The 22,631-nt window shown below is 50.5% G+C and overlaps 1 long non-coding RNA gene across 1 annotated transcript; it reads right to left on the bottom strand.

Annotated features, from left to right (window-relative positions):
- Window positions 1-4,635: 4,635 nt before the first annotated feature.
- LOC122241493 lies at window positions 4,636-7,411 on the bottom strand. The gene is made up of 3 exons (XR_006221660.1): window positions 7,082-7,411; window positions 5,637-5,878; window positions 4,636-5,212 (listed from the first exon to the last, which is right to left on the bottom strand). It is a non-coding gene; the product is annotated as an uncharacterized LOC122241493 (long non-coding RNA).
- Window positions 7,412-22,631: the final 15,220 nt, after the last annotated feature.

The raw sequence follows: 22,631 nt of genomic DNA, 5'->3' as shown, positions 1-22,631 counted from the left end.
GGCACAAAAGCTAACTGGTGTCCCTGACGTGGCAGAGGGATTTGCCCTCACCCAGCGCACCATGCCCCTTAGCAGCTGGTGGTCCCAGCAGCCAGGGAAGGGGTCAAGTTAACCCTCCTGCTTCCCGGAGAATCAATTTGTCATCATCCGGGTCTTCTTCAGAAATGGAAGCTTACGCACAGAAGATTGAGAAGGCTGGAGTGCTCACAGAAGCCAAGGAGGTCAGCTCTGGGGATCTGGGGGGCAGCCTAAGGAGCCTGTCGTGGGCAGGCCTCTCGTTATCTGAGTCTCGGCCTCGAGCCTGGCCATGTCCTCCCAGAGGCCTGCTTGGAGCTGGGGCCTGGCCTCGGACACATCTTTACAACCCAGGCCATCAAGGGAGCTCCCCTCTTCCTCCCAATCTCCCATCCTCTGGGAGGACTGGCTGGGCTTGGATCACAACACCCACTGTGTGCACGTATGGGAGGGAAGGGTAGAGGTTGAGTTGTGAGCCTCCCGGAGGGGTTTGGGTGCTAGAGGAAGAGCCAGTCGAGACGATTCCACAGGTGTCCTTCCCACCTCCTCTACCCTTACCTCAAGGAGTTCAACCAGGACTTCCAGCTGGAGCACGGAGAGGGGAGGTCCTCTGTTTGCAGCTAGGCCTGCCTCTGGACACACAGGCTGCACAACTGCCCCCAGAGGCTGGCTTGGCTTGGCCCAGGGCTCCCCGACCTGAGCGACGAGGTATTGGGCAAGCCTGGGATCCAGGCACTCTTCAGCCTCGTGCAGCCTGCCAGCTGATGAACAATGCCTGATGCAAGAGCCTGGGTGCCTGCTGTTCGGGTGAGGCCCCCCTAGGCAGGAAGAGTGACCTCTGTCGGTAAAGCCCCGGAGGAGCGCGCCTTCCTTAGCCACCCACTCCACACCGCCCTCTTGCTTTCACTGTGGATGGAGCAGGGCTTTCCCACATCAGCGGCACCCCATCAGGGTAGGGTGTTTCGGTGAGAGGTAAAATCTGCAGTCTGGGTGAGTTGGCTTCGGAGTCAGGCCCACGGGGTCTAACGCTCATGCCTTCCTGCCCCAGTGTCCTGTGGACTCCAAGCTTTCCCAGGGCAAGACCTTAGCGATGTTCCAAACCCAGTCCCTTGCATGGATTGGGAAATAGCCCTGGAGACGCTAGATGTTGAGTAGATGTGGGTAGAAGGGTCCAGCCTGGCCCTCAGCTGGTACCTGCCCCAACCTATTCTGTGTTGTTCCACGTTATTCCAGGCTACATCCTGCCCTCCAGCCGGGCCCAGTTTTCCCTGGGAGCAAGGCCCAGGGTACTGGAGAGAACACGTCTTGACACACACAGATCCTGTGTCCCTATGTGTCTTCTGAAATCTATTCCAACAAGACAAGAACTATATGATGAGTATCTGCCATGGGCTGAGAGCCAGAAAAGGACAGACCCTGGCCTCCAAAAGCACGAGCTCCCCAGGGAACTGGTAGTAGAGAATTTACCACTGGGATTTAGCACAGAGGGGAGGAAGGAAGTTTATAACTGTGGTTCCTGAGGTTTTCTCTGCATGGGGGAGACCTGTCTGTCCCACTGGAGTTTAGAGACCATGGAGGATGAGAAGGGGAGAACAGCTATGCTGACCATAGCCCTCGTGTGAGAATCCAACTGGAGAGGCTGAAAACAAAAGCACAAAACCCAAGGTCTTGCTGGTGCTTTCTGTTGCCTGAAGTGGAGACAGGGTGCTTGGAGATAGGTTCCTCGTTTCTAGGAAAAGCTTCATTGGGCCTTTCAGGGTGAAAGTGCCTGGGTCTAATCTGGAGGGGAGGATGAGGCACAGAGGAGAGCAGACAGAGTGGCCAGAAGTGGTTATGGGGACCTGGGTGAGTTGTCTTACGTAAGACCCATCGGTAGTCTTGGTGACCCAGTTCTGGTGTCTACTGTGGCAGGAGGAAGGGGGCAGGCTCTGTGCAGTTGGGTCAGATGGGAGCTCGTGATGATGATGATGATGATGATGGTGGTGGTGGTGGTGGTGGTGATGGTGGTGTGAGGGGCTATCCAGGCAGCAATTAGATTTCAAGTCTATGACTTTAATTATATATCTGGTGTAATTAACTTTCGACCGCTCTTATAACTAGCTTCCAGGGAAAACATCAGTTTCCTTTTATTTGAAAGATAATAAAACAGGCTGTGACAGCTGTCCTGGAAAGGGACTGAAACACAGTGCTGTTTTAAATATTACAGGACTGAGATTTTCTTCATTCACCCTAAAGCAACACTGTGCACATTTAACAAGGTTCTTGCATTGTAACTGGAATGGAGACGTTTGTAAACGATCCCCTGTTCTCGCTGCCCCATCCCGCGGGCTGCACTTAACGTCATTCTTCCCCCTTCCAGGCTGCCCATCAGATCGGCCCCAATGCTGGCAAAGCTCTGAGCAAAGAGCGAAGCTGTCTTCCTCCAGAGCCCTTTGGTTTTACTTTCTTGCGGAAGCAAGCGTATTGAAATGCCCCCGGCCTTTGTCACACTCTCTCCTGTTTTGCATTTCACAGTCTTTTGTGTTAGTCACTAACCGAGGTTGATTCATATTATCAGCTGTTTCTAGGCTGCTGCTGAAAACTGCTACCTTTTAAAGTTTAGTTCTGGTAGAGGACGTAAATAGTAGGAAGGTGCACGCGCGTGCGTGTGTGTGTGTGTGTGTGTGTGCCCCTGTATGGTGGCCTAAATCATAGCCCCCAAAAGACGTTCTTGTCCTAATCTCTGGAACCTGTGAATTTGTTACTTTACATGGTGAAATGGACTTTGCAGATGTGGTCAAGGTGGGTACCATTGGCTCAGGGCTCATCATAGCACATTCACAGGAATCAGAATACTGAACCCACTCTTGCAGTGAAGTCTTGCTAAGTTGTTAGGTTTATATATATATATATATATATATATATATATAACCTATATGTATAATATATATTGTTTTAAATTATATATAATTTTATATATTTTTAAAATTATTTTGAGAGAGAGAGAGCACAAGTCAGGGAGGGGCAGAGAGAGAGAGGGAGAGAGCACTGTCAGCACAGAGACTGATATAGGCCTCGAACTCACGAACCATAAGATCATGACGTGAGCTGAAGTCAGACGCTTAACCCACTGAGCCACCCAGGTGCCCTGAGGTTCTATATTTTGTATAGTACCTAAAGTTTTTGTTACTTTATTTTATTTTATTTAAAAAAATTTTTTTTAATGTTTATTTTATTTTTGACAGAGAGCATGAGCAGGGGAAGGGGCAGAGAGAGAGAGGGAGACACAGAATCTGAAGCAGGCTCCAGGCTCCGAGCTGTCAGCACAGAGCCCGAGGAGGAGCTTGAACTCACAGACCGCACGATCATGACCTGAGCCAAAGTCGGACGCTCAACCGATGGTGTCACCCAGGCGCCCCAGTTTTTGTTACTTGAGATCGCTGCCGCTGTCCACTTGAGTGAGCACTATGGGCAAAATGCCACAAAACACTGTTTTCCCTTAAACATGGTTGAAAGTGTTTACTCATTGGAGTTGATAGAAACACTTCAGTGAACAAGGCAGGCACGTGATCAGGAGCAGCCTTCCCATGTTCTGAGCATTTCTAACAGTCCAGGATGGTGTCCATGATTTTCATCGTGGGCTATAACCCCTAGGACCACACAAGGGTCACCCAAGGCAGTCCCACCTCTGTGTGGAGCCCTACCCGCTGTGGCTACAGCTGCCTCTGGCTGGAGACTGGAGGGACGAACCATCACAACCAAAACCTTACTCCAGAACTCTGATGACAGCGATGCTGTGGCACCTATTTATGAAGAGACGGAGCCGCCATGCAGAGTGGACCTGGGCCAGCCTTGCTCTGCTGGCATCAGGGGACCCAGCACAGCCCCTTAGGAGGGCCACAGACGTCCTACAAGCCTCACCCCCTTTTGATGCAGTGATTCCACTCTAGGGATTGGCCTGAGGAAGTAATCCAAAAGCAGGAAGAGCCCTGGCAGAAAAATATTCACTGTGTGTGTAAATAAAACTTGGAAGCGACCTCATGCTCAGTATTAGGGAAATGGTTAAGTAAAGTACCATTCGGTTACTTATGGGAACGTAACACAGCGATGCAGCTTGATCACTCTGTAGATTACATAGAACCACGAGCGCATTTATTAAATGAAGCAAACAATGCTCAAATTGTATTAACTCAACGACTGCAATTCTGAAAAAGATAAATAGACGGGCAGAGACAAGATGTAAATGAACAAAAAAGGAATATAATTTTTGTGTCAGGGTAGCAGGACTTTGAATTTTCTGTTTTTTAAGCTTTCATTTATTTTGTGTATATATTGTCTTCATAGCAATACAAAGGTCTCCTTTAAACACGATCGATCCTTCACCTGGAGTACAGGTCTTATCAAATAAGTGGCTTTAAGGCTGCTACTGGCTACAGGAATAAATATGAAGAAACGTTAAGTTTTTCCCTGGACAGGGATCGATCCGGTGTGCCTTGATTTGGGGCACCTGGGTGGCTCAGTCTGTTGAGCATCTGACTCTTGATTTTAGCTCAGGTCATGATTTCATGGTTTGTGAGATCGAGCCCTGCGCTAGGCTGCACTGACAATGCAGTCTGCTTGGGATTCTCTCTCTGTCTCTGTCTCTCTCTTCCTCGAAATAAATAAATAAAAGCTAAAAAAAAAAAACCCCAAAAACCCAAGCAGTCCATACCATGCTTCCAAAGCCTTTCGGAATTCCCAGAAGACAGTCACTTTGAACTAAATGGCAACCGATGGTGATAATAGATTAGCCTCAGGTCAAATCCCTGTGCCGTACAATTGTCCCCCCAGGTGCTATCCATCCAGTGCATTCAGGTCCACTCACGGATTCTGAATAGACATTTTCTACAGGAAAATGCGGTCTGCCTCACGGCCGGCCCCAACGCAGGGTGTGGGGGAAGCAGTCACTACTCCATCCGAGGGGCTGGGAGCACAGCCCCCGGGGGCACTTTCACAGATTACCAGGAGGACAGGATGGAGGGGCCACAGAGAGTGGGATGAAGAAAGATTCAAAGATATTCCCCCCTCGCCGGTTTACCTGGTATTATTCTGGAAGTTCTGCCTGGCTGAATAAGGCAGACATCAGAAATAGAATATTAGAAAGGAGGAGGCAACATGACCATCACATAACGAGACAATGCGATCAACTCCTGGGAACATCCAAGCCGGCCACTGAAAACTAAAAGGGAATAAATAATAAGGGAGATGAACACAGGGACCCTGCTAAAAAAAAATCAACAGGTATGTTTTCCATACCCATAGCAACCGATTAGACGTTATCAAGCAACCCTTTTTATGTTTTATTTTAGTTTTATTTTTTGAGACAGTGAGAGAGAAAGGGAGACACAGAATCCGAAGCAGGCTCCAGGCTCCGAGCCGAGCCGTCAGCACAGAGCCCGACGTGGGGCTGGAACCTATGAATCATGAGATCATGACCTGAGCTGAAGTCAGACGCTCAACCGCCTGAGCCACCCAGGTGCCCCAACAACCCTCTTTACAACGAGGGAGGGGGTGGAGGGTGGGGCAGAAAGACGCGTATTTAAATGCAAATGGGCATGATCTGGATAAAGAAAACCACAAACCTTAGGTTTCTCAAAATGTACCTGGCAGAGTTAAAGGTGTAGGTGGCCGTCGTGCCAGCAGCTCATCCTGAAGGAACCGGCCACGAATCCTCTAGCTCGGAGGAGGGAGACCTGAGCCCCAGGAAGGCCCAGCCGGCCTCTAGAGGCCAGCCAGCCTCCACGTGGGTGGCCGGTGGGAGATAGGTGGAAATATCACCCCATCACTGCCGTATTGTTTTCAGAGCAGCAGCCTGGAAGTCACCTAAGTCTCCACCCAGAGAGTCCTGGGGAAAGAAAGGCAGGGGGTGCAGGGAGTGCCCCTGAGCAGCTACTTACAAGAATGACCAGATGCTGGGGCGCCTGGTAGCTCAGTCGGTTAAGCGTCCGACTTCAGCTCAGGTCACGATCTCGTCAGTCATGAGTTCGAGCCCCACGTCGGGCTCTGTGCTGACAGCTGGGAGCCTGGAGCCTGCTTCGGACTGTGTCTCCCCCTCTCTCTGCCCCTACCCAGCTTTAGCTCTGTCTCTCTCTCAAAAATAAAATAAAAAAAAAAAAAAAGGAGCAGATGCACATCATGTATCATAAAAGGGAAAAGTTAGTGGCATGGTGGCATGAATAAGATAATGGCATTTCTGTAAAAACAGTGAGTTTAGACAGAGGTAAGTTTCCAAACTACTAGAAAATATTTACAAGCATATCGTATCTATTAGTTTGCTAGGGCTGCCGGAGGGAAGTGCTGCTCTAAGTGGAGTGGCTTAAACAAAAATGTGCTTCTCAGTTCTGGACACTAGAAGCCCCAGCTGAAGGTGCGGGCAGTTGGTCGGTTCTCTCTGAGGCTGCGTGGGAGACTCTGTTCCCGGCCACTCTCCTTAGCGAGTGGACCCCGTCTTCTCCCTGTGTGTATGCCTCTGCCTTCAGATTTCCTCTTTCTTGGGGCTCCTGGTGGCTCAGTCGGCTTAAGTCACGATCCCAGGGTCGTGGGGTTGAGCCCTGAGTCTGACTCCACACCAAGCGTGGAGCTTGCTTAGTGTGGAGCTTGCTTAAGATTCTCTCCCTCTCTCCCTCTCTCTGTAAATAAAATTCCTCTTTCTTACAAGGAGTCAGTCGGAGTGGATTACATTAAATCTAAATTGATGACCTCAATTAAATTTTATCTCTGTAAAGACCCTGTCTCCAATTAAAGTCACATTGTGAGGTTGGAGGGGCTAAGATTAAGATTTCAACATAGGAATTTGGGGAGGGATGGGATTCAACCCACAAACCTATCAGACAACTGTTAACAGCTGTCCTGGGGCAACAGGATGGGGTGGGGGTGGGAACAGGGCTCTTTCTACTTCATACAACCCTGCACCAGTTTGATTCGTGTGGTGGGGCAGAGGAGGGAGGGAATCTAGGACCCGGTTCAAAATAGGGCAGTTCAAGGGCTGTCTGAGGGGCGGGAACTGCACTCTGCAAAGGACCTGGTGGGAAGGGGCTCTTTTCCTCACCTTCCAGATACAGAAGCCGGGTGCGGGCAGCAACACTGCTAGGCTAGGGACCCCTGGGCCCCCCAAAATGTAGGGTCGCTGGCTGGAGAAGAGCCTCCAGTTTCTTATGGGCATCTCAGAGAGACTTCTGGAAATAACCTGGGATGCTAAGGGTCTGATACCAAGGATGTCCCGGGAGAAGCGGCCTCCCCCCAGCTCCTGCCAATTGACATCTGTCCACTCACAGGGGCCCCGTCCTGACCTCGGTCACCGATGAGGGAGGACAGCAAGGGAACGCCAGGTCAGGTCAGCCTCCTCCCCAGCCCCCTTCGCAGCTTCTGTGAACCAAGGGAGACGGGGGGAGGGGGGAGGCTTGGAGGAGGAAGGCGGGGGGAGGAGGATGGTTGGGGAGGAGGACGTGGGGGGATCGGGGTAGGATGAGGTAGGGAGCTCGCAGCGGCAGGTGGGGGCTCGGAGGGGCAGGTGGGGGCTCGGAGGAGGAGGTGGGCAGCGTGCCGGCCAGGGCTTGGTCCACCTCGTTTCCAGACCTCCGCCCCAGGGGGAAGCCCCCGCCCACCCTTAGCTCCTCCGGACCCGGGCAGCCCTGGGGCCACGGGGAGGCGCCGCGTCTACGCGGGCGCCGAGGGGCGGCGGGTGGCGCCGGGTGGCGTCCCCTCTCGGCACCGTCCCCGTCACCTCCCCCTCCTGCCCTCCCCCCCCCCCCCCCCCCCCCCCGTTCCCCGGCTACGACCCGGCCTGGCGGCGCGCCCCGGCCCCTCGGGGGCCTCCCCCGGCACGGGCGCTCCTCGTTCCGCCCGAGCGGCCGCGGGGCGCGAGGACGCGGAGGGGGTCGGGGGGTAACCGCCGGCGGCCACGCGGGGATTGACCCCGGCCCCGCAGTTCCCGCCCCGCCGCGCGTCCCGCCCGCGCCGGGTGGGGCGGCCCCCGACGGGCGGGCGGCGGGCTGCGGGCTGCGGCTCCGGGGCACACGCCCCGGCTCCCCCGGCCCCCGCCCAGGCCGGGGGCCGCGACCTGCGGGAAGCGGGAGGAGCTGGCCGCGGGGGCCGGGGCGGCCTCGGGGGGGCACGACGGAGGCGCGGAGGAAGAGAGGGGCCGTTGCCCCGGGATGGGCTTCGGGACCCCCACGCCAGCCCCCCTCCCACCACGGCTCACCACCATCAACTGAGACTTGGCGAAGGAGCTAAGATTCCAGAAGGGCGGGAAGGCAAATGTGTAAGATAAAGCAGTACAGTTTTGGAAGAACTGCTAGGAGAATAGTTTCATTGGCGAAGGTAAAGATTTCTTAACACAAAAAGCACGGATGCATTGAAGTGTATTAACATTTAGAATTTCTCTTCATCAAATGACACCGTTAAGACAGTAAAAACACAAGCCACGGAGTGGAAGAAGATACCTGCAATACGAATAGCCCCCAAAGAATTCATATCCAGAACCTGTAATGAATCTGTACATTTACACGAAAAGGCAGAGGGGCGACTGGGAGGCTCAGTCGGTTAAACTTCCCACTCTCGGTTTTGCTCAGGTCATGATCTCACAGTTTGTGGGTTGGAGCCTTTCATCCGGCTCTGTGCTGAGCCTGTTTGGAATTCTCTCTCTCTCTCTCTCCCTCCCTCTCTGCCTCTCCCTCACTCTCTTTCGAAAGAAAGAAGGAGAAGGAAAGGAAAGGAAGGAAGGAAGAGAAAAAAGAAAGGGAAAGAAAGAAAAAGGGCAGGAAGAAAGAAAAAAGACAGGAAGAAAAAAAAGAAAAGGCAGAAAGAAAGAAAGCAACAAAAGCAAGAAAAGGCAGGAAGAAAAAAAGAAGGAAAGAAAGAAAAGGCAGGAATTCCCTAGGAAAAACCAGCTGGCATCCACATGGCAAAGGGCACTGAGAGTGGCACCTGCTCTCTAGTCATTAGGGAAAGGCAAGTAGAAACCACCACGTGACGTCTCCGCACGCATCAGAATCGCTGATGAAAAGACCGGGAAATAGGAAGCACTGCCAGGATGCACAGCAACCTTGACTCTCGTGCACTAACGGGGTGAAATTGGCACTGGCTTTGGAGAACAGGTGGAATCTCCTAGTTTGGACCAATGCTCACAAACCAGCAACTCCGCTCTTAGGTACCTGTACGTTGATTCAGGGAACAAAGGTACTTGTCATCCCACAACCTGGTTTTTAAACTTCATCCTATGGTGTTGAAGTCTATTCGTATTGTGATATAGAGATCCACACCATTCACTTTAACAGGCACATGTGTTATTGCTTCCTAAGAATATTTCACAATCGTTTATCCGGTTTCCTAGTGCTGAACATTTAGGTTGCTCCCAGTGATTTGCTATTGCAAACACTGCTGCAGTAAACACTCTGGAAACAGCAGCCCGCAGCACAGGGAAGGATCTTCTCCAGTCCTGTCCCCAGAAGTGAAATTGCCCGCTGGTGGAGTACGCGCATTTTCGACTTTGCTAAAGTTGCCCGATGGGTCTTCTAGGTGGTTGCACCACTTACGATGCCCACCAGCAGTATATGACGGTTTGCATTTCCCTGTTCCTCCTGGCGTTGGCAGACTTGGTGGATTTTGCCGTGTGGTGGGTACGAGATGGTCTCTCTCCTCAGTCTTAATTTGCTTGTCTCTGAATGGGGAGTTTGCGCTTCACCCCTCGTGTCCATTGGCCGTCTAGAGTTTTCCTTCTGGGAATGCGTCTTCATATCCTTTGCCAATTTTTCTACCGAGTTGTCTTTTCCTTACTGATTTGTAGAAGCTCTTCCACATTCCGGAACAAATCCTGCATCGCATACAGCAGATATATTACACACGGTGCAGTCTTCTCCTGATCAGTGGCTTGTTAGTGCTTTGTTACGGTTTCCTCGCCATTTAAGTGCGGACACTGCCGGATCCATCAGTCTTTTCCTGTATGAGCTTTTTCACTAAGAACTCCTCCCTGAGATTATAAACAAAATTCTATTTTTCTTCTAATGGTTTTACAGTTCCTACTAATATTTGAATGTTTAATCCTTCAATTCAGTTTACTTTGGGGAATGGTGATAGCAGGAATCCAATTGTATTTTGTTCTTCTATACAGAAAACCCGTTGCTTCCGTGCCATTGGATGGAGCTGTCACCTCTTTCCCGCTGAAGTGTGATGTCATGGCAACCATATGTCATGATGCTCAATGGACTGAGCCATCCAGGCACCCCCAACATGCACTGTTCTCATTTTTGCCCCTTGCTAATAGATCTTGAACTCAGGTGTTGAAACTCCCTTCAACCCCTTTTCCTCAGAAATACCTTAGCGGTTCTAAGATCGTTGCTTTTCCATAGAATTTATAATCAGTTTCTCTAGTTCTTTTGGATTTTTATTGGATTTCCTTTGAACGACATAGCCGATCTTGATTAATTAAGAAAAAAATTACATTCTCTTCAGAAAAAATGTTTTCCTGGACAGATCCAGGCTTTTAGGGTCTAAGTGTTGATGTACAAGATGGGGGCTCTCTTTAAGAAAGCCTATACTTGGGGCGCCTGGGTGGCCCAGTTGGTTAAGCGTCCGACTTCAGCTCAGGTCATGATCTAGCGGTTCGTGAGTTTGAACCCCACGTTGGGCTCTGTGGTTCGTGAGCTCAAGCCCCACGTAGGGCTCTGTGCTGACAGCTCAGAGCCTGGAGCCTGCTTCGGATTCTGAGTCTCCCTCTCTCTCTGCCCCTCCCCTACTCACAGTCTGTCTCTATCTCTCAATAATAAATAAATGTTAAAAAAAACCCTCTATACTCAATTGTACAAAGTTAGTATACAAGGTATACTCGAAGAATACAATGTTAGAGGTGAAAGTGGATATTTTAAGTGGGAAAAGAAATAATAAATACTACAAATATGACAAAACTCATAAAAATATGATCGCATAATATTTACATATAATACATAATATAAAATACAATTATAAGTATATATATGATTTATATCTATTTCTGTAATGTTTTAAATCACAATTTTTTTAAGTTTCTTTATTTTGAGAGAGAGAGAGCACAAGTAGGGTATGGGCAGAGAGGGTGGGGAGAGAGAGAATTCTAAGCAGGCTCCACACTGTCAGCACAGAGCCCAACGAGGGGCTCGAACTCATGAACCATGAGGTCATGACCTGAGCCAAAACCAAGAGTCAGATGCTTAACTGACTGAGCCACCCAGGTGTCCCTTTCCCTGTTTTGTTTTTCATGTTTGTGGTATTTGCCATTTACTTTTGCATTCTAAATAATATTTACTTTCATCCCTAACTTTGTGGTCATAATTGAGTACATTTTTTTATTTTTTAAAAATGTTTACTTTTTTGAGAGAGAGCACAAGCGGGGGAGGGGCACAGAGAGAGGGGGACAGAGGATCCCAAGGAGGCTCCGAGCTGTCAGCACAGAGCCCGATTCAGGGCTCCAACTCACAAACCACAAGAGTATGACCTGAGTCAAATTCAGATGCTGAAAGGACTGAGCCACCCAGGCTCCTCTCGAGTATACTTTTAAAGAGGCCCTCCCGGGGCGCTGGGGCGCCTGGGTGGCTCAGTCTGTTCAGCATCTGACTTCAGCTCAGGTCGTGATCTCACTGTTCGTGAGTTCGAGCCCCACATCGGGCTCTGTGCTGACAGCTCGGAGCCTGGAGCCTGCTTCGGATTCTGTGTCTTCCTCTCTCTCTGCTCCTCCCCTGCTTGTACTCTGTCTCTGCCTCTCTCAAAAATGAATAAATATAAATAAAAATTAAAAAAAATAGAGGCCCTCCCAACTACATGACAAACCTCTGCGAAAGTTTCTATAGCCGTTGTGCTATAGGTATAGCCCCAGCCAGCCCCAGGACACCCCCCAGCCCCAAGATGTCCACATCCTAATCCTCGGAAACTGTGAATATGTTACCTCACGTGGCAAAAGGGACTTTGCAGATGGGATTAAGTGAGGGATTTTGAAATGGGGAGATGATCCTGCATTATCCAAGTGGGTCCTAATTGTAAATATAAGAGGAAGGCAGGAGGGTCGAAGTCTGAGCGAGTGAGCTGTGAGGGCAGACGCAGAGGTCAGAGAGACAGAGATTTGAAGATGCTTTGCTGCTAGCTTTGAGGGTGTAGGAGGGGGCCACGAGCCCAGAGATACAGGCTCCCTCCAGAAGCTGAAAAAGGCAAGGAAACTGATTATCCCCTGAAGCCTCCAGAGAGAGTACGGCACCGTAGACACCCTGACGTTAGACTCCTCACCGCCAGAACGGTAAGAGAATAAAGGTGGTTTTCCTACAGCAGCCACAGCAAACGAATACAGCCTTGTATCCATATCTGCATCAGAACATTTCTCACACGAGCGGGATCGCATTTTACAGAAGCCCAGCGGCCGGCTTCCTTCCGTTTTCCCCAGGTAGCAACAGATCCTGAAGGTCTTTTCTGCACACACACACACACACACACACACTGCACTCGTGGGCAGAGGGGGTGATGCTAACATTCCTCCCGCCCCCACAGGTCCCCACCCCTGCAGGGAGATGGGGTCCTATGTCCAGTGTGGCTCGTGGGCGGTGAGCGCAAGGGGCGGGTTTAGTTCTGAGTTAGAAGGGAGAGGGACTGAGCCGTCTTCCCAGAGGGCATCTGAGGGACAGAGATAAGCAGAGGTGTGCAGAGCAGAGCCGGACAGGGGCGAGGTTAGTCGCTACCCCAGCACCCAGCCTTCTCTTCCTTCTCAGTAATGAAGCCCCGACTTCCGGCCGGGCAGGTCGCTTCCTCTCCCTTGACGCTACTGTGGTCCCGTGCCTGAGTTCGAGTGGAAGGCTCCTCACGTGGGGATGACTCAGGTGGGAGCGAGCCCCCTTTGTTTTCCTGCACAGCCTGGGTTCCTGGAAGGGGTTCGGAGAAGCAGGAGTCTGAGAGTCCAGAAGATTCTTTTTATCCATCACTTGGCCTAATCGAGGTGGTGGCGGGGAGGCCTCTCTCTGGGCAGCATTCCAAGTGCTTGCCTCGTACCAGAACCCTCCCCCCCAACCTCCCTCTAGGCCCTGCCGTGATGCCTGGTGGTCTAGAACACTGGTTGTGCACATGCTCAATTACTCCATAGCATTAGCGGTGGGAGAAGGGAGGGTGGAGTTTCTGGGGGCTCCGGGGTCTGGGCATGTGACTCCAAGGGCACACAACAGCGTGTGGACACCCACGCGGCTCCCCTCTGGACCGTGCCGAGAATCCACACCCCATTCCTGCCGCCGTGTCTTCGGTTCAGTCCACGTGGCTCTAGTCAAAATTCTTTGGTAGCAACACACAGAAACCCTCCCAAACTTGCTCCAAATTTGTCCACTCTTAACTGGGGGCAGGTCGGGCAGCAAGTGTCAGGGTGCTAGAAGGCATTCACGAATGGAAGTTTCTGGGTGCCCGTGTGGTCTCCCGCCCCCCTGCCTCTCTCCATCACCCCTTTGCCGTGGGGCTCCCTCTGCTTGCGTGAAGCCTGGAAACACTTCCCTACTCCCGTGACCGTCCGCGTGACCGGTGGGCACAGGGTCCTGAGAAAGAACGGGTCAGCCAGGAGGGGGCATATCTGTCCACCCCGCCGATTAAGAACACGCCATGCGCCACACGTGGGTGCTCGGCTCGGCAGGTTTGCTGATGCAAAGAAGAGGTTGGCTCTGCTCTTGTTGGAGGCGTTGGGGGCGGGCAGTTTACGGTTTGATGGGCTCTGGGCAGCCCCAGCTGGGACTCACAGAGGACGAGAATATCTGCATGAAAATCCCCGGCTCAGAGGGAACTCGTTACCCACTATCACACGATTAGCCGGGAAAGCAGGAGTCAGCCGATAGGAAAGCGACTTCTGTCCCATTTAAAAACACACGTGGCAAGAGGCATGAGTGAAGTTTCGGTAAAGAATGCGGAAATTCTGCCCCGTGGACAAAGCAACAAATAACTGGCCCAAACTGTCAAGGGTCAACCTGTTGGAATTCTAGAAACTAACCAACGATCTGTAAGAACTCAGGAAGTTCTTATCAAAAAAAAAAAAAAAAAAAAAAAAAGGGGCGCCTGGGTGGCTTGGTCGGTTAAGCGGCCGACTTCGGCTCAGGTCATGATCTCGCGGTCCGTGAGTTCGAGCCCCGCGTCGGGCTCTGTGCTGACAGCTCAGAGCCTGGAGCCTGTTTCAGATTCTGTGTCTCCCTCTCTCTGACCCTCCCCCGTTCATTCTGTCTCTCTCTGTCTCAAAAATAAATACATGTTAAAAACAAAAAGAAAAAGAAAAAAAAAAAGCAGCTCTATCTTAGTATGAACAGCACGCCCCGCAGTGTCTTAACTTACTCTGGCCCCATCCCCGGCGCCCAGCCCAGCCGTGGCCTGGAAATGGGAGACCGAAGCGCAGTGGCCAGGCCACACATGAAAATGGAACTCTGGCCCACAACCTGCAGCAGCCTGCCCAGGACCTAACCCCCTACGGACCATCCTCAACCCAGGAAGCCAGCCTCCTGTGAGTCAGACTTGCAGGGACCCAGACGGCGATCACTAGGAACAATCCAGGAAGTGGACAATGACTTCCCTGACAGTCGGCCTCGAGTGGCCACGACTGGATGCTGACACCTTCCCTGAGTTTTATATCCACTTCCACTTTAGGACCAACCAGAGAGAGCCAAACATACGACCCGGTCACATGGGACCCCCTGCTTCTAGTTGGCTGCCCCCCAGTTTCCCCGGGCTCCTATCAGGGCACACCCGGAACCTTCCGTTTCTCCCACGCTGCCTGCTGGGGAGTCTCTGCTAAAACACAACGGAGGGTGGCTGACTCCCTTCCCAGAGCAAGCTGTGAGAAAACAGCCTTTGCTCTTCTCATTTGCTTGTAGATTTCTACAAAAATAACGACCCACATTCCCGGCGGGGAGGAGAGCAGACCTCCTTCACGAAGAGTCGTCATTATTGGGTTTGTCTGGTAACCCCTCGAAAGGCCAGCTCCAAAGATCTGTCTTATTTAGCCTGACTTGGAGCTCATCCAGCGCACAGGGCCATTGTCGAAAATACGAACAAATGTGTTGGTTGCTGCTTCTAGAGGCAATAGACAAGAGTGGGGGGGGGGGGGCGGTGAACACCAGTGTAACCGAAAAGCTTCATTTTTTTAAATTTTTATCGGAGGGGGTATTAGAGGCCAATGTCTGGGTGCTAAGCCTGCCCGTCGCGCCTGGGACGTCGCTTCGGTTACTCCTTTACATCAGCTGACAGAACGAGGAATCTGTGTGCTTACACCAGCCTGTGTCACATCTCACCTGTAACGCGCATCCGTAACTATTCCCCTCTGTAGCCCATCTGTATTTTCACGAAACTAAGCGTGAGTTCATAATGCCGCTTACTGTGTCACCACGGGGAGAATTCCAGCTTCTCTTGCTTCTGCGTAAACTCCCATTGCAACGGTGAGACCCTGTCGCCCACTGACTTACGTGCTGGTTTCCAGAATCCACGTGCCCGTGTGCGGTCCCTTTGCCTCTAGTCTCATGCCCACCGTTGCTCAGGTCAGCACCTTGTCCCCCGCCTTCTTGGGTGAGGCTGTTTCACGCCTTTGTGGTCAGTCTGCTTTCCCTCCCGGGGCCCCCGTGACAGCCCCTCCAGGAGAGCAAGGGCTTGTGGGGATTAACAGGCTTCTTGCAATCCGGCTATAGGCACTCATTCCCAGATCTTTTTGTCAATTCTTTGAAATGTTTACAAAAACAATCGTATTTTAAAGATATATATCTTTTGGGGTGCCTGGGTGTCTCAATCGGTTAAGTGCCTGGCTCTTGATTTTGGCTCAGGTCATGATCTCATGGTTCATGAGTGTGAGCCCCACGTTGGGCTCTGCTTGGGATTCTCTCTCTCCTTCTCTCTCTGCCCCTGCCCTGCTCACTCTGTCTCTCTCTCTCAAAATAAATAAACAACAACAAAAGAGGGGCATCTGGGTGGCTCAGTCGGTTAAGCGTCCGACTTTGGCTCAGGTCATGATCTCACGGTTTGTGAGTTCAAGCCCCACATTGGGCTCCCTGTTGTCAGCACAGAGACTGTTTTGGAAACTCTGTCCCCCTCTCCCTCTGCCCCTCCCCTGCTCCAGCACATGTGCTCTCTCTCTCTCTCTCTCAAAAATAAACATTAAAAAACAATAAAAATAGGGGTGCCTGGGTGGCTCAGTCGGTTAAGTGTCCGACTTCGGCTCAGGTCATGATCTCTCGGTTCGTGAGTTCGAGCCCCGCGTCGGGCTCTGTGCTGACAGCTCGGAGCCTGGAGCCTGCTTCTGATTCTGTGTCTCCCTCTCTCTCTGCCCCTCCCCTGCTCGTGCTCTGTCTCGCTCTGTCTCAAAAATAAATAAAAACATTAACAAAATTTTTTAAAAAGAATAAAAATAAAAATATACCTTTATATTATATGATTACATAACTATATATTATATGTTATCGTATTATAACATATAATGATATAACTATTTAGTTTTATATAAGACATTATATTAATACAATATAGTATTACATTGTGTATATATATATATATATATATTTAATTTTTTTAATGTTTATTTTTGAGAGAGAGCGAGACAGAGCATGAGCAGGGGGAGACACAGAATCCGAAGCAGGCTCCAGGCTCTCCATGGAGAGAGACCATGACCTGAGTGGAAGTCGGACGCTTAACCGACTGAGCCACCCAGGCGTCCCTTAAGCAAAGTTAAAATGGAAATTTCGCTTGGGAAACTGAGGCCCAGGTTTGGTTTGCTTTTTTCCTGAGCCCGTTCTCATTTCGCATCAAATATGCCCAAGAGAAGCAAGAGGTGGTAGAATGCCATCATGGGAGGAACGAAGCTGGTGCCGTTAATCCATGAAAGCTAAAGGCCTTCCCCGTCTGGCTTTCTACTCATTCATGGTGGGCTGTGCACAGGGACAAGTTCCCGTGGCTGACTTTCACTGCGTTGGAGAGACACAGGTTGAGCGGTGACATAGACGCCACGGAAAGTAGTGAAATCTAAGGGCGCCGCTGACTCAAGGTCCACACTAGAGAGTCTCCTTGCTGGCTCGATAAAACAAGCAGCCATGCTATGGGAGTTCACCTCGTAAGGAGCCTAGCAAGGACCTGAGGAGGGCTTCCAGGAGACAGTCAGCAAAATGCACGGCCCTCAGTCACTCAGCTGAAAGAAGATGAATTCTGACAGCCCGAATGAGCTTGGAATCAGGTCCTTCCCCAACCGGGCCTCCGGATGAGAACACAGCCCAGCCGACTTCTGGATCACAGCCTTGCTCACAAGGACCCAGCAAGGCCACGCCTGGATTCCTGGGCAGAGAAGACGTGCGTGTTGTTCTAAACTGCTGGGTCATTTGTTACACGGCAGTAGATGGCTAGGACAGGGGGTCTTGGGAGCACAGTTCAACTGGAAGGAGACGTTGTCTTCAGGTGGCGAGAGGGACTTGTCTTCAGGTGGTGAACATGCTATTTTGTGTTCACCTATGTGTTTATTTGGGGTGGCTTCGGGGTACAGACAGGATTACAGTAGGTGAAGTCCCTACAGGCCACCTTGGGACCCAGGGACTGGCCCGGGTGCCTGCAGGAGGAGGACGCAGGGCTAGAGCCCGGCTTGTGCAGGAGGAGATGTGTTTGGGATGCTATGGAACAGTTCACTGGTATGGGAAGGGTTCTTGCTGTCATTTGAACTTTTTGACCCAGTTTGGTTAGGTTAGATATTAGAAATTATGACGTAATACATGGCATGTCAGTACACAAAAATATAATACACAAGCAGAGTAAAAATCCAAACAGCTTAAGAGAGTACACAAGCTTCCTTCCTAACCCAGGCCTCAGCAACCTTCCCCCGAGGCAACCCCTGTTCAGTTTCTGGTTTGGCCTTCTAGAAATTAACAGTGGACACGTGGGATCCTATTGTTACGTTCTTTCCACTCCGCAGAGTGTTGTGGAGATCATTCCCTACGGGTATTTATGGGTCTGCCTGTTCTTCTTGGTGGCTACACGATTGTCTGGTACATGTTTCCTGCCTCGCCCTGCCTGGGAACAACACTCGAATGATCCTCCGGAACAAGCCACAGGTCAAGGTCAACACAGCCAAGCCATCTAGCCTCACCTGGGAGAGGAGAGCAAGAAACCTCAGATGCAGCTCGGGCTGAGCCAGACCCAAGCTGACCCCATGCCCGGAACCTGTAAGGCCCCTGCCTGCGATGCTAACGTCCCCGGTTTGCCCCAGGGAGAATTTCAGGAGCAGCTTTGAGGCTTTGTAACCAAAGGTGGTGCCAGTGGATTTCCCAAAGCACAGAAACAGGCCGCTGCAGAGCGAATTCTCTCCATCTCAGACAGAGAGATGGAAGGGGGCGGGGAGGGAGGGAGAGAGAGAGAAGGAGGGAGAGGGAGAGAGAAAGAGGCTTCTTGCAGCGGCTGGACCGCTATCCCTGCCCATCTCCCCCCACTGACACGCACACAGAGGTCCAGTCCCTTCACCGTCCCAGGTGTGGGGTGCACTTGTAACCACGGGGGCTCTCTCCCTCCCCAGAGAGCCAGAGAAGGCCTTTATAGCATTCACAGTGGAGTCTGTCCTTCAAGTCATGTCTGGCTGTGTATTTAGAGCCTGGAGCCATCCTTTAGCCATGGGGGGTTGGAGCCCTGGTGTCCCTCCTACCGAGAGCCCAGGATGGTTTCAAGTGATCCAGGCTGCCAGGCTGTCACGGGCTGAGTTCCAGGAACCAGGACCCGTCATTTGCCTGGGGTTGGCGTCACCTGCTCTTAGACCAAAGACTCCGTCAAGCACCCGCTGGGGTTTCGGCAGCCCTGAGGCGAGCCAGCTCGATGTGATGTCCTGCGCCGCGCGGTTGACTCGCCCAAGAAAGAAGACCAGTTTTGCAAAACTACGTGATCGGTTTCTACAGCGTCTTTCTCAAACCTTGGCTGTTTCAATCGCCCTGCTTTGAACCGCCTCCACAATCATCTCTGCCATCGGATTTGAATTGCCGTGTTGGGTATTTTCATTTGACAGTCTCGGGGGACACTGACTCACCAAGTCTGGTGGGAGACGGACAGCCACTGTTTTCATCTTTTTAAAAGAAATGTTTTCATTTTAGACTCGTTTTACATTTACAGACCGGCTGCAAAGAGGGGTGGAGAGCTCCCACCCACCCCACACTGTCAGCCACGCCCTTTGCAACCCACACACCACGCAGTGTGGGTGCTTACAATGAGCGATAGGACCGCGTGTCAGTATTAACTAAAGTTTCTGCTCTCTTCATATTGCCTTAGTTCGCCCCTAATGTCCTTTCTACATCCAGAATCCCATCCAGGACACCCCATGAGTTGTCGCGTCTCCTGACAGCTCTCCTCGGCGGGACGGGGTTTCAGGCTTTCCTCGTTTTTTGGTTTTTTTAACGTTTATTTATTTTTTGATACAGAGAGAGACAGAGCATGAACAGGGGAGGGGCAGAGAGAGAGGGAGACACAGAATCGGAAGCAGGCTCCAGGCTCTGAGCCATCAGCCCAGACCCTGACGTAGGGCTCGAACTCACAGACCGCGAGATCGTGACCTGAGCTGAAGTCAGACGCTTAACCGACTGAGCCACCCAGGTGCCCCAAGGCTTTCCTCGTTTTTTAATGACCTAGACGGTTTTGAGGAGGACCAGTCATAGATTTTGCAGGCTGTCCCTCCATGTGAATTTGCTCGACGTTTTTCTCACCATTAGACAGGGGCTGTAGTTTTGGGGGAGGAGGACCAGAGAGGTGAAGCGTCATTCTCCGCCCGTCACGGTGACGATACGTGATCAACACGACTTACCGCTGACGTTAACCGTGACCGCCCGGCAGAGCTGGTGTCTGCCAGATTTCTCAACTGCAAAGTGACTTTGATTGTACCACTAGCTGTTTTTGTTTTCGTTTTTGCAATTTTGAAAACAGGAGATATAATCCACTTGACATAAAACTCACCGTTTTAAAGCATCCAATTCAATTTCTTTTAGTATATTCCCAATATGGTGCAGCCACCGCCACTATCTAATTCTAGAGCATTCACATTATCACCCCAAAAAGAAAGCCGCACCTGCTAGCAGTCACTCCCCCATCTCCTCTTCCCCCGGCCCCTGGCAACCACTGATCCACTTTCTGTCTCTGTGGATTGGCCTATTCTGGAGACTGCATGTCAATGAAATCACTTAATATGTGGCCTTTTGTGTCTGACTTCTTTCTCTTAGCATTTCTTTAAGATTCACCTACGTTGTAGCATGTATCAGTACTCCATTCCTTTTCATGGATGAATGACGTTCACGGCATGGGTGGAGACGCCACATTTGTTCATCCATTCATCACCTGATGCACATTCGGTTGTTTCCACTTCTAGGCTATTATGAATAACGCTGTCATAATAATTCATGCACAGATGTTTAATGGACATACGTTTTCAGTTCTCCTGAAAAGCGTATATATCTTAGAGCGGAATTGCTGAGTTACATGGTAAATCGAAAAATCTAATAGGTTCTCCCCAAAGCCTACAATTATTCATATCTCCATTAATATTGTCATACTAGATTTTATAACTCTTAACATTTTGCCAACATGAGGTACCTAAAAATGGTATCTCATTATCGCTTTAATCTGCATTTCCCTGATCACCTTGAGGAAGGACGTCTTTTGTATACTTGTATCTGTCATATGTCTTTCATATCTTTATTCGTATATCACCATTTTCCTCCTCTGCACTTCTCATGCTCTATAAACCACTCCAGGGCATAGAACAAGATGGAAGTTTTCCAGTTCATTTTACAAAGGTAACAGTAACCTGATAGCTCTAAATCTGGTAAGAGTTTTCCCCAGAGAAAAACCACAGACTCATTTATGAATATCTATTCAATAAGCACTAAAGAAAATAGAGGCATTGTGTGCATAACACACATTCCTGAAAATGTGCAAGCAGAGTGCGATTACAGACTGTAATAATCTGTAAATGGGCAAAGCGCCTGCAGAGAAACCTCCTATAGCCGGAATCCGTGGGGAAAAGGTTGGCTTCTCTGTAATCAGATGTATGTAACCCAAAAACCAGGGTGAAAAAGTAGGAAGTGATGTGTGCTGGTGCCTGGTCATGATGCAAACGTTCCTAATGGATCCGGCAATATTTACAGAACATGTATGGATCCCTTCGCCCCAAAATTCTAAGCATTTGTTTTAAGGAAGAAAACAAGGCCTTGCACATCAGAGTGTTAATGATAAGTAGCAGTAAGCAAAAGAGACAAAACCGCAGACTTTAGGAGCTGGTGGAGACCGTGTGGTCATTTGTGCGTGTGTGTAGTAACCGTTTGGACTTTTTTGTAGATTGGAAAGGTCATTTACAAAACACAATGAGCCTTTTTTTTTTTTTTTTTGGTTTATCTACCATCTATGTTCCTAAGTATAAATTGCAGTGTGGAAGACTATATGCCAAAATGTGTGTTGAAAATTACCGGAATGGTAAGAATTAAGGCTTCTTATTTTGTTTTTGTTTACCCGTATTTTCCGCAATGTATAGGTTACTTCTATATAAAACAAGGTATTTACAAACATTTCTTTTTTTTTTTTAATTTTTTTTTTAACGTTTATTTATTTTTTTTGAGACAGAGAGAGACAGAGCATGAACGGGGGAGGGTCACAGAGAGAGGGAGACACAGAATCTGAAACAGGCTCCAGGCTCTGAGCCGTCAGCACAGAGCCCGACGCGGGGCTCAAACCCACGGACCGTGAGATCATGACCTGAGCCGAAGTCGGACGCTTAACCGACCGAGCCACCCAGGCGCCCCTACAAACATTTCTTAATGCTTATTTATTTTCGAGAGACAGAGCACGAGCAGGGGAGGGGCAGAGAGAGCGGGAGACACAGGATCCGAAGCAGGCTCCAGACTCCGAGCTGTCGGCACAGAGCCCGATGGGCTCGAACACATGAACTGCAAGATCATGGCCTGAGCCGAAGTTGGATGCTTAACCGACTGAGCCACCTGGGTGCCCTGAAAGAAGTTATTTTTAAGTAGCACTTGGCATGACAATAAGAAATCAAGGGAGGAGCATGCGACTCTTGATCTCAGGGGTGTAAGTTCGAGCCTCTACGTTGGGTGTGATCTGAAAGAAGAAAGAAAGAAAGAAAGAAAGAAAGAAAGAAAGAAAGAAAGAAAGAAAGAAAGAAATCAGGGAAACTGCTAACATGTTAAATGCCTGCCACGAGGAATGGCTGATTGAAGTCCCAGCTCACTGAGTTACTAAGTACAATGAATGAATTCAATACTATTCAATTCGAGTACTACCATGTGCGGCCTCTCTTTTAAGCACTACAAGTCCTTTGGCCATTCTGTGCTGTACGTGTCACCATGCCTGTCGCGAAAACGAAAGGGAGTGGACTCAGTGAGAGAGAAGGTTGGCCTTGAGCCGGGCGGGTGGCAGGTGGCGGGCGCTGTGTGGCTCTGGGATGGGACGGCCTTCGTCTTGGGCGCCCCCTAGCGGCCTCTGACTCTTGTGCGCCCCTAGCGGCCGCCGGAGCGGGGCTGCAGTGCAGGGTCACGTCTGTGCGCCAGTTCCGGCCCTGGCTCAGCAGCACACCCCTTCTTTCCAGAGCCCCCCGCCCTCCAGCGAGCCTCGCGGGA

This window comes from Panthera tigris, chromosome C1 (genome assembly GCF_018350195.1).
Source record: "Panthera tigris isolate Pti1 chromosome C1, P.tigris_Pti1_mat1.1, whole genome shotgun sequence".
In the NCBI taxonomy this organism is placed as follows: Eukaryota; Metazoa; Chordata; class Mammalia; order Carnivora; family Felidae; genus Panthera; species Panthera tigris.
This window is presented reverse-complemented; position numbering and strand designations above follow the sequence as displayed.